Consider the following 10,206-nt stretch of genomic DNA (forward strand, 5'->3'; position numbering starts at 1 on the left):
CACTCACCTCTTTTCTCTTTCTCTATTTCTCTCTTTTCTCTTTCTTATATCTCTCAGACGAAACCAAATATCTTACCAGGCAGTCGCTCCACAGCAATAACGATTAGCAATAGTTATAGCAAGAATGATCAAATTCACAAGACTAACTGACATGTAATCTAATATAGGCAGTGTATGTCCCAGTCTGGCTTAAACAATATTGAAATGCTTCTCCTGTTCAGATACTTGCAGCCTTCCGTTGTTTCTCTGTTGTATCTTGCTACACAATGTGAGTAGCTCTGAGTTCATTCATTATCTGTGACTATGACTGATCCTTGATTTCCATTGAAGATGTGCTGTTCCAATAACATGCCACCCAGCTGAGGTTGTTGCACTGTTGTATCTTGCCATACAATGCGAGTAGCTCTGGGTTCATTCATTATCTGTGAACATGATTGTACACTTAGATTCACTTAGATATGTTACAGCAATTACACGTTAAACAATTGTGTTTTTTTTATCATTACACTCTGTTATTCTGGAATATATTTGAATTTGAAATTTAGTGTTGTTAATAATGCCGCACCATGATGTGAAATTTGGACAGAGGTAAACATTTTTTCAAAATCTATGACACTAATATCATTTTCGGTTCCCTTCCCTGATACTAGTGTAGAGGGAACAGCCATTCAGTTCATTGTGATCTAGACTAAACTGAGGACACGTTTTAGATAATGCTGATCAGGCAGTCGTGAAGTCCATGCCCTCTGAGGACACGGTTTATTTTTTATTTTTTTTACAGATAAGGAAGCGGCGAGATCGAAGGCGTGAGTACAATGAACAACCATAATTTTGTCCCACCGGAGGTACAAGTAGAGTCTTTTGTTCACCGTGAATCTCATGATGTATAAATGCTGCATATTCACGTATTCACTTATTTCTTTGGCATGGAATGTTACAAATTGTGACATTATTTTAACGGTGCACCATGTTTATTAAGTTTTGGATACTGGTTGGATTCAGTTGTGCATAACAGCAGATCTTGAATAAAAATCGTATGAGACCTCATCAAATAGTTCGAAATTTAGTTTCTTTCAAAATTACCAATGGGAAAACTACTTTCTTTAATACCATGGGCCAATTGTAGGAAGAGGCTGGGATCGAAGTAACGATGATTATCAATATGGGGCTGCGTTTCTCAGGAAATCATTAATATTTCAGATTCGAGAAAATTAAAGAGAATCATAATCAAATGCATGCGAATATCCTCTCCGCCATGTAAGGTCAAAACTCAGCTAAACGGTCGGTAAGCTCTCAGTATCTCTAAGTATAGTATGCTGTATGCTGAGCAGGAACACGCTTCTTTAACGAAAGGACCTTAGTTGCTGAGAAATATCGGATGGCTTATGTTTTGCTTTTATTTTGATCTGTTCATTAATTTCCTTCATATATTTATTCATTCATTTACTTATCCTATAGGGGTTACATTAAAAAAAAACAAGGAGGTTTATAAGGGTGAATTTCGTGTAACACAACCCAACGTCCTCATCGCATGATCGCATAGCTTCAACTCCCCAAACTGTCTCTCACTCTTTCTGCTCTGCGTCGCACTCCATTAGGTGTTCACACGCCCATCATCCCCCTCCCCTCTGGCGTCCGAGAAAGCTGCAGGTATGGTCTGGAGTAGAAGGTGCGGAGTGAAGGGGAAGCAGAAGTTGCGGGTTGTTCTCTTTTACGTGACAGAACAAAAATTATATTAATTAAATGGAAGAGGAGCACCACGGGGGAAAGATTTTGAGATATGCAAGAAGGTAAGCTTGATATATAAAGGAAAGCTATTCAATTTTCTTTTTGTGGTAAACTAATGATAATATTATTTAGGACTATTAATTAATATTTGTTATTATTGTTTCGTACAGAGTCACATATAATTGTATTTGATATCTAATATTGGATTTTTCAGAACGACTCTCCCAAAATTGTTCAATAGAAGTATTGCTATATTGCTATACTGTATATCTCTGAACGGATACATTATCATATTCCACTGAAAAATACTTTCAAACATGCAAATATTTGAACTAACGAACCGAATGCTTTGATTGTCGGCTATTTTAAGCACTTTGGAACTCCTAACAACCCTTAGAAGAACTCGACAGCTGTCTTAACTTTTTCGCCACTTACAATTTTCGTCTGCTACGTGAACAAACAAAGCGCGGGAAGTTCGAAGTGGCAACTGCGAGTTCGCAGTTTACGGGTGTGTGAACAAAAAGTTTACACTTCACTTACATTATCAAAGAGAAATATGCGGATTAAATATACCTTTCTGTTTAAGAGCACTGTTAAAATAATATTCATATATGGTACATGTATCTTATAAATTGTCGTATTCTTATAATATTTGCATGTAACTTGCATAAAATTAATTTTATAATAGCCTACATTGAATGAGCATATCAGTTCGCGCAGATTAATTAAGTTCATCAAAACGTCTTGTGAAAGTAAGTACTGACTTAGAGTAGGGAAAAGAGTGTTGGAAATTGAAAAGTTGTACAATTATTGCCATAACTGTTATTGAATGTTCTGTTAACTTATGATTCTTTCCAATTAGATGGCACCAAAGAGAAAGTTCAGGTCTGCTTGGCTCGACAACGAAGACTTTAAGGATTGGCTGATGAAGACGCCCCCAGCAGAGCGAAGTGTCGGCTGTGCAACTCTGCTTTCCTCGCCAGCCTCAACTGTATGAAGAGACACAGATCTTCCAAGATCCATGCTGCCACTTGCCGACCCACCCTGCCCAGGGAGCAAGACCCAGACGCTTCACTTGAGGATGGCGAAGAAGTCACCAGGGCGGAGATCAAGCTAGCTGCATTTTTCGCCGAACACAACATTTCCTTCAATGTTGCAGACCATTTGATGGATTTAATAAAAGATCTTTTTCCTGACTCTCAAACCCTACAGAAATGCACATTGAAAAGAACGAAATTAAGAATGTCATTGAGAAAATAGGAAAACATCAAAAGGATCATGTTAATGAATTATTCAGAAAAAAGGGGTTCTCACTAATGATTGATGAAACCACAGATATAAGTGCCAACAAAAGCTGTGGCATTATTGCTAGACTATATGATTCTGAGAAAATCGATATCAAAAAATTATTTGCTGAATCTGGCTAACATTTATGAAAATGATTGTACGTCAGGCGCAACTGTAGAAAATTTATTCAAAATAATAATGAATTATTTAGAGGAAAAAAGCATCCCTAAAGAAAATTTCATTGGGTTTGCTTCTGATGGTGCCAGTAATATCACAGGCATTCATAACTCGGTTACAAGTCGCTTAACATCAGAAATGCCTGGAATAACTATATTAAAATGCTTGTGTCACTCTATTCACCTCTGCTTATCACAAACAGCTAAAGCTCTTCTGCACAAATGCGAAAATCTTATTAGAAACATATACAATCATTTTTCACACAGTGCCAAGAGAATGCATGCCTTTCAATAATTCCAGCAGTTTTGTAATCTAAAATCACATAAAATTCTTCATGTCAGTCAAACACATTGGCTTTCATATCATGCAGTTGTCGCAAGGGTATTAGAGCAGTGGGCACCCTTGAAATTATATTTCACAAATCTTTCTTTCGATGAAGAATTGGATACCACCAATATAATATCTGAGAGTTTGAATGATCCATCTATTCAAATATATTACAAGTTCCTAGATTACATTTTACCGAAGTTGAACGACTTGAACCTCTTTTTCCAACAAAGGGGTCCGACAATGCACGTACTCCATGAAAAATGCAGCCGCCTCTATCGAGACATCCTATGGAGTTACATGCGGAGAGATGAGGTCTTAAGATCTAATTTTGCAGATATAGATCCCGAGGATAAAGGAAAATTTCTCCCAATTCAAGAAGTTTATCTTGGCATGGAGATTAATGAACTTCTCGAGTCTGATGACCTTAGTAACCGAAAGGGCATGATAATGGATGTGAGGAGTACATGTAGGAACTTTCTCATAACCTCTTGCAAAGAAATGAAAAAGAGATTTCTCCTCTTGAATAAGGCAATACAAATGTGCTCTATCTTTTCATTTGACAGTTTTATGAAATCGGAGTCAAGGGTGAAAATGCCATCTATGTTGCCTCTTCTGAAGGCTTTTCCTAGAATTATACCCAGAAACCGACAACGGTTAGATGAAGAATGGAGAAACATCGATAATATACCATTCCCTCTGCATATAAAAGAGTAAAAGAATATTGACTGTTTTTACAAGGAACTATTAGATATGAAGGACGAATTTGATAACCCTTTCTTCGAAGAATTACCAACCTTCGCTCTTAAGATTCTTTCTTTACCAACATCCAATGTAGATGTAGAGAGATTATTCTCTAAAGTTAACTTGCTGAAAAATAAGCAAAGGAACCACCTCTCTACTAATACACTGACATCTCTCATCATTACGGCAGAAATGGTTGAGAAAGCTGGAGGATGTGTGAGCTTTGAACCAACTAAAGAGTTGGTTAGATTTGTTAATTACAACGAGTAGAAATACATGCTGGTAGATAAATTTGGAAATTTCTTTTGTGAAAGAAAAATTGTTACAAACAAGTGTTTGTATTGCATTTCATGTTCCCTCTTTTATTATTCCCTCTTTAGTTAAGTCACTCCTAAAATTGACTAGTTTTCTTCAGTCACTGGCTTTGGCAACTGTGTTGTGTAAACCGCGCGGTAACACTGCACTTGGGCAATTCTGTGACAAACAGACTGTCTGAAGAAAATTCCTATAGGTTGTGAGTGATGTCAGGATGTTCTAGAAGCTTTGGAGTTTCTAACGATTCTGAGATTTTTTTTTATATAGATACCGACCTTAAAAGGATAAACGCGAAGCTAAAGGCTGCCCAAGTGGGTCTATCTGGAATAATAATGTGCAATTCATGCAGAAGAGGATGGAATGTAAAGGTTGCGTTCTTGTGCAAGGCGGAGAGTTTTTTTTTCTGCTGGTCTAGTAATATAAGAGCACGTTTGATTGCCTCATGCTGTTTACTGTGACTTTTTTCCTATACTGATACTGGAGTACACACTCTGATATATTGCAGGGTGCTTTATGTGGGATATTATAGTGCTATAGTGTGATAAACGAAATAGTCTCTGCGATACTTTAAACCAATGAGGCAACAGATAATGCCTAACATTGTGAAATTAGTTGTATTATGATTTACTTAATTAACTGCAGTGATATAATTTCCAAAGTTACTACATGTTACATGAAAGTAAATGTATTATTATTTACAATGTCTGCTATATTTTCGTTCCGTTCTATGTACAATATATAGCATGTGTTCTCTATGTACGAGAATAATATTTCTGTTGTAAGACACATTATGTATGCACCTCGTACATCTGGCAACAATCTCAGAAACAAGAGGAGCGAGCTTGCCAGGCCACGAGGAGACCCAGAATGTCCTGCTTTATTTTGCTGTATAAACACCTCCAAAGATCCTACTTCAGTTTTAGCTCGGTGTTTAATTCTCCCGCAAGTTTAGAGGATTCACCATAGAGCATAACAGGCGCAGTGACGAAAAGGAGAGTGTACAGCGAAGAAAGGACGATTCACCGACGTTTCTCTCCTTCATGGCCACCCTCAGCTCCGACTCCACGAGGAAGTGTGATAGTGTACATAGTGTTAGGCAGAGCGTACAATGAGACATAGGGTAGAGCAAAGCAGGGTAGACACAGGGCAGGGCAGGGCAGGGCAGCAAAAGGCAACATCGGTGAGGTGCGCACGTTAAGAAGCAGTCTGTTGTCCTGTGCGGTAGTGATCATCATGGCTGTCGCTAAAGATTGCTTTGAAAACCTTAGTTCAGAGTCCGACTCAGAAAACGAGTTCGGAAATACAGTGCTATTATATGACGTTTGTGTAGGAAAGAGGTCAGTGTGGAGGAGTGAATACATGGAAAGGAGGAAAACATTTGGAGAACTAAAAACGCCAAGAAACCAGTCGGGAGTAGAGAAAAACTGGCTGTTTTTGGTATTATTGGATAAAGACACAACCACACGTAGCACAAAAACAAACCTTTCGGCATGACGTAGTTTTAATTATGACGTAACCCATAAAAACTCTTCTTCTGGAAACGAAAAATAGTCGGGATATATTATTTTGAAATTAATTAAAAAACGATTAACGGGAGAGATGATTCTGCTGTCTTAACAAACATCTGACTGAAAAATATCGGCTCTGCGCATGCGCCAACCTCACCCGCGGAAATACAAAAAAGTATCGATAGAAGGCAATACTGTCACGTGATAATAATAGAACCAATAGGGAAACAATAGGTCTAACCGACAAAATGATCGACCAATCACAGACAATTGAACATAGAGTCATGGTCCTTGCTTGAATTTCAAAATCAGTTTCGAGATGGCTACATTGTGTGCAAGATGTAGGTATACTCCGTGCGAGTTTATCAAGCTTTTTTATAAAGATAACGCTGCGTCACTTAAATTATTTCGTGACCACGGTGCTCTGCCAACGGAAGTGGAGATCAAAAACTGTGAACTACCCTGTACCTTCCGTTCAGAGAAGTCAAGATGGTATTGTGGCCGTTGGAGGAAAATACCCAAAACCAAGAAAAGAAAACAGTGTAACTTCACCGTCAGTGATTACAAGGGCACCTTCCTCCAAGGAGTTCACCTGCAACCATGGGAGGTAGTGTGCTTTATTAATCACTGGCTGCAGAAGCACTGGGACCACCACGGGATCTTTGAGAATCTTGGCTGGGCCCAGAAGACCAGTGTTGATTGGCGAAGCTTATGCTCAGAAGTTACGGAAAACTGGCTAGCAAACCAGGAGCCAATCAGAGGCGAAGGTGTCGTCGTAGAAATTGACGAATCTTGCTTTGGAAAAAGCAAGTACAGTAGAGGGCGTCAACTGAGTAACATTTGGGTGTTTGGGGGCATAGAGAGGGAGGAAAAGAAGAGCTTCCTCACTCCCCTCGTTCCTCCTCTCACTCCTAACAGGAACAAGGAGACGTTGGTTCCCCTTATCAAGAAGTATATTCTCCCGGGCTTCGTCATCTGCAGTGACGGCTGGGGAGCGTACCTTGGCCTGGGCAAAGAGGGATACACCCATCGGGTAATTAACCACTCTGTGGAGTTCGTGGATCCCGGGGATTGGGACATCCACACACACAAAACATCGAAAGACTCTGGCGTGATGTCAAGGAGTGGACGAAGCGGCCTGGCAATCGGCCCGAATACTACGCACAATATCTGTCGAGGTACATCTTCGTCAGGAATAATTATTTCTACTGACACCACGCCTTCCTAGAAGGAGTCGCTCGGCTGTACCCTCCACAGTCTGAGCGAGAGGACGTCGTCGCTCGTGCGCCGCTGCCCGACTCCAACTTGGAAGAATCTGACCCTGACGAGCCACAACCTGGCCCCTCACACGCCTCCAATTAAGGTAAGAAGTGGTAACATTCGAAGAGGATAGTCCGATGGCACGAAGTGGCTTGAGAAAAGGGGGGGTCCGGGGGGGGGCGAAGCTCCCCCTTGGCTAGGGCAGACCAAAAATCGGTCAGTTCCGTGATCGGTGGTTGACATCCGTCTTGAAAATTTACCAGCCATGCAGTGGCCTTAAAATTTTGGGGGGTCCAGGGGGGGGCAAAGCCCCCCCTTGGCTAGGGCAAACCTAAAAACTAGGTTAGGTTAGGTTTATGGGTTGGGTTTTGATTACGCAAAAGAAAAACCTTTAAATTTCGCGCCAGAAATCGTTTATCTCCGTACCGATGGTGGCGCGCGTGTGGGGAGGAAGGGGGGTGTGTAACTCAGCAACGAAAGGTTTCCAATGGAAATGAGTAGCGAAACTGTACAAAACAGAACGAAAACTACCAGAAAAAAATATTGTGTCGTGCCTAGAGGTTTGGCTGCGTCTTTATCCAAATTTACCATGTGTTTAGGGTGAGAGTTTATTCTTTTTCAAACCTCTCTCTGGGAAATATAGGGACTGAGACAAAAATCCTGATGTGAACACACTGGGTGAGATTATGACGTATTATCAGTAGGTGTAGGACATGCACGAGGAGTGACTGGAGTGATTCTAGGGATAAGGAGACATACCTAATAACAAGTGCTCTTCAGCATCCGAAACTATACAAAATTCTTCCCGCTTGATCATTTGCTGTGATGCTGGTGGCATTTTAGCCGTACATGGTCATGAAAAACTTATACGGGAATCTCTTTCCTCCTGTCCTGGTTTGTCCCCAAACGATTTCCTATCTGGTGCTCTCCGTCTGGCCCTCTCTTCATGATTTGCAATGGATTGTTTTAGTAGAGTAGTAATATCTCCTTTCTTTTTCGAGTGTCTAAAACCTTCCTTTTTATTTTTCTTAAATGAGCTGAAGTTTTCACATCACACTATCATCATCGTGATCATCAGCATCATCATGAACGTCGCTAGGGGGCAAATTTTCATGTGAAGCTGTGATGGGTTTTGTACTCCTTTTTTCGTCAGAACTGATATCCAGAGTTGCCAACTCGTAATTTGAAAAGGCGCTATGTCCACCCCTAAAAAGCGCTAAATTTCGCAAAGTTGTGTAGTATCCCTATTAATTGTCCTTTCACCTAACTTTTAATGCTGAAATATATGTAGCATAAAATATAATGGATTCACAGCAAAATACTCACTTTTACTCCAAATCTGCCAGCTCCCAGTCTCCAATCTCTTCGTCTGTGGCGGCACTCTGCTGTGGTTGTGTGTGTGAGCATCCTGCTGGAGATTGTGATGACTCGTATGCTTTAAGTGTTCCAATACTTTGAAGTACTTCCTTAGGCAGTTTGTAATCATAGCAGCAGCTTCCATTTCTTCGTAGTCCATATCTAATAGTCAGCAACGCATTTAAGCTTTTGATACTCAGCCGATTTCGTAGCTTTGACTTCACGATATTCATGTGACTGAAGATGCGTTCCACATCTGCATTCGAGTGAGGTAGTGTTAGGACAGTCAAAGCCAATTCTGCAAGATCACTGAAGGGGTTTTCTCCAGTTGCATCTGTGTGCGAAGATATTTCAGCCCAGAGTTCTGATGTGTCAGTATTTTTCTTCCACAGTATTTTATGTAGATTTCTCCACTGGAAGTCAATTCGTGTCAAAATTTCATCACTCTCAGTGAACATCTTTGCTAGATCTATTATTCCAGGCTTTATGGGTTGCAAGCATTCACCTGCACTCAGTAAGGACATTGACTGCAAGACTTGAACATTGTCAGGCAGACGTTGCTCAAGCTGTTTGATTAGCTCCACAACAAAACTTACACATCTTTGTCTTATTTGTTTTTCATGAGGAAATTTGCATTCTGACATCTCCTTTTCAAACTCATATCCCAAGTAAGGACGTGGGTCCAAGTAGCTTTCAATCAACTCCCCTGCCTTTAATGTTTTACCTGGGATGAGGACCTTTGACTTCATAGAATCAATAAGATGAAGGTCACTCAGTAGTTTCGTTGGATCTTGTACCTCTGCTTCAAATTTCTTATTAACTCGCTGAACGTCTCCCAGAATATGTTTCAGAAATACAAGGAAGACATAGTTTTCCTTGTCACAAAACATTCCATACAGGATCTCAGCTGTGTAACATTTTTCACCATGTCTTGCCATGCCAAAGTGAGTCTTAAGTTCAAGCCATTGTTGCAAAATTCTGACTATTGCCGATTCAACTGAAAGCCATCGAGTCTGGCTCAGGTGAATTAATTTAAGTGGAGCTTGACCATCATTTATCAGAGAAAATATTTCCTTGTATCTAGCTTGGCGGATAGCAGAGTGGGAAAACCAATTATAAGTCTCTTTAATAAAAAAGTCTAGGTTTCTAGGGAGGCACTGAGCTGTTGCATGAGACACAGCTAACTGCAAAGAATGGCAGACACACTTAATAAGGATGAGGTGAGGAACTTCTGTTTTGAGTTTTGCATACACTCCACTGTTAACTCCCGTCATAACAGAAGCATTATCAGTCCCTATAGCAGTGAGCTTTTGTAACTCCAGTCCATTATTTTTACGTCGCGTCTGTGAAATTACTAATGATAACAGTATCCAATGAAAAAGGTAGTACAATATTGTTTAACTTAACTACCTAGCATTTCAGACTGGAATGGCAGCAACACACGCAACTGTGCAACTTGGACAGGACTCTGACGAGTGGCCGACAGGTTCGGTTCTCCCGCACC

The 10,206-nt window shown here is 40.3% G+C and overlaps 1 pseudogene; it reads left to right on the top strand.

Moving 5' to 3' along the window:
• Positions 1–6,405: 6,405 nt before the first annotated feature.
• On the top strand, positions 6,406–7,448 carry LOC147470478 (uncharacterized; annotated as a pseudogene).
• The last annotated feature ends 2,758 nt before the right edge of the window (positions 7,449–10,206 follow it).

This window comes from Penaeus japonicus, unplaced genomic scaffold (genome assembly GCF_977035675.1).
Source record: "Penaeus japonicus unplaced genomic scaffold, GWHDUDI00000001_assembly GWHDUDI00000014, whole genome shotgun sequence".
NCBI classification, from domain to species: Eukaryota; Metazoa; Arthropoda; class Malacostraca; order Decapoda; family Penaeidae; genus Penaeus; species Penaeus japonicus.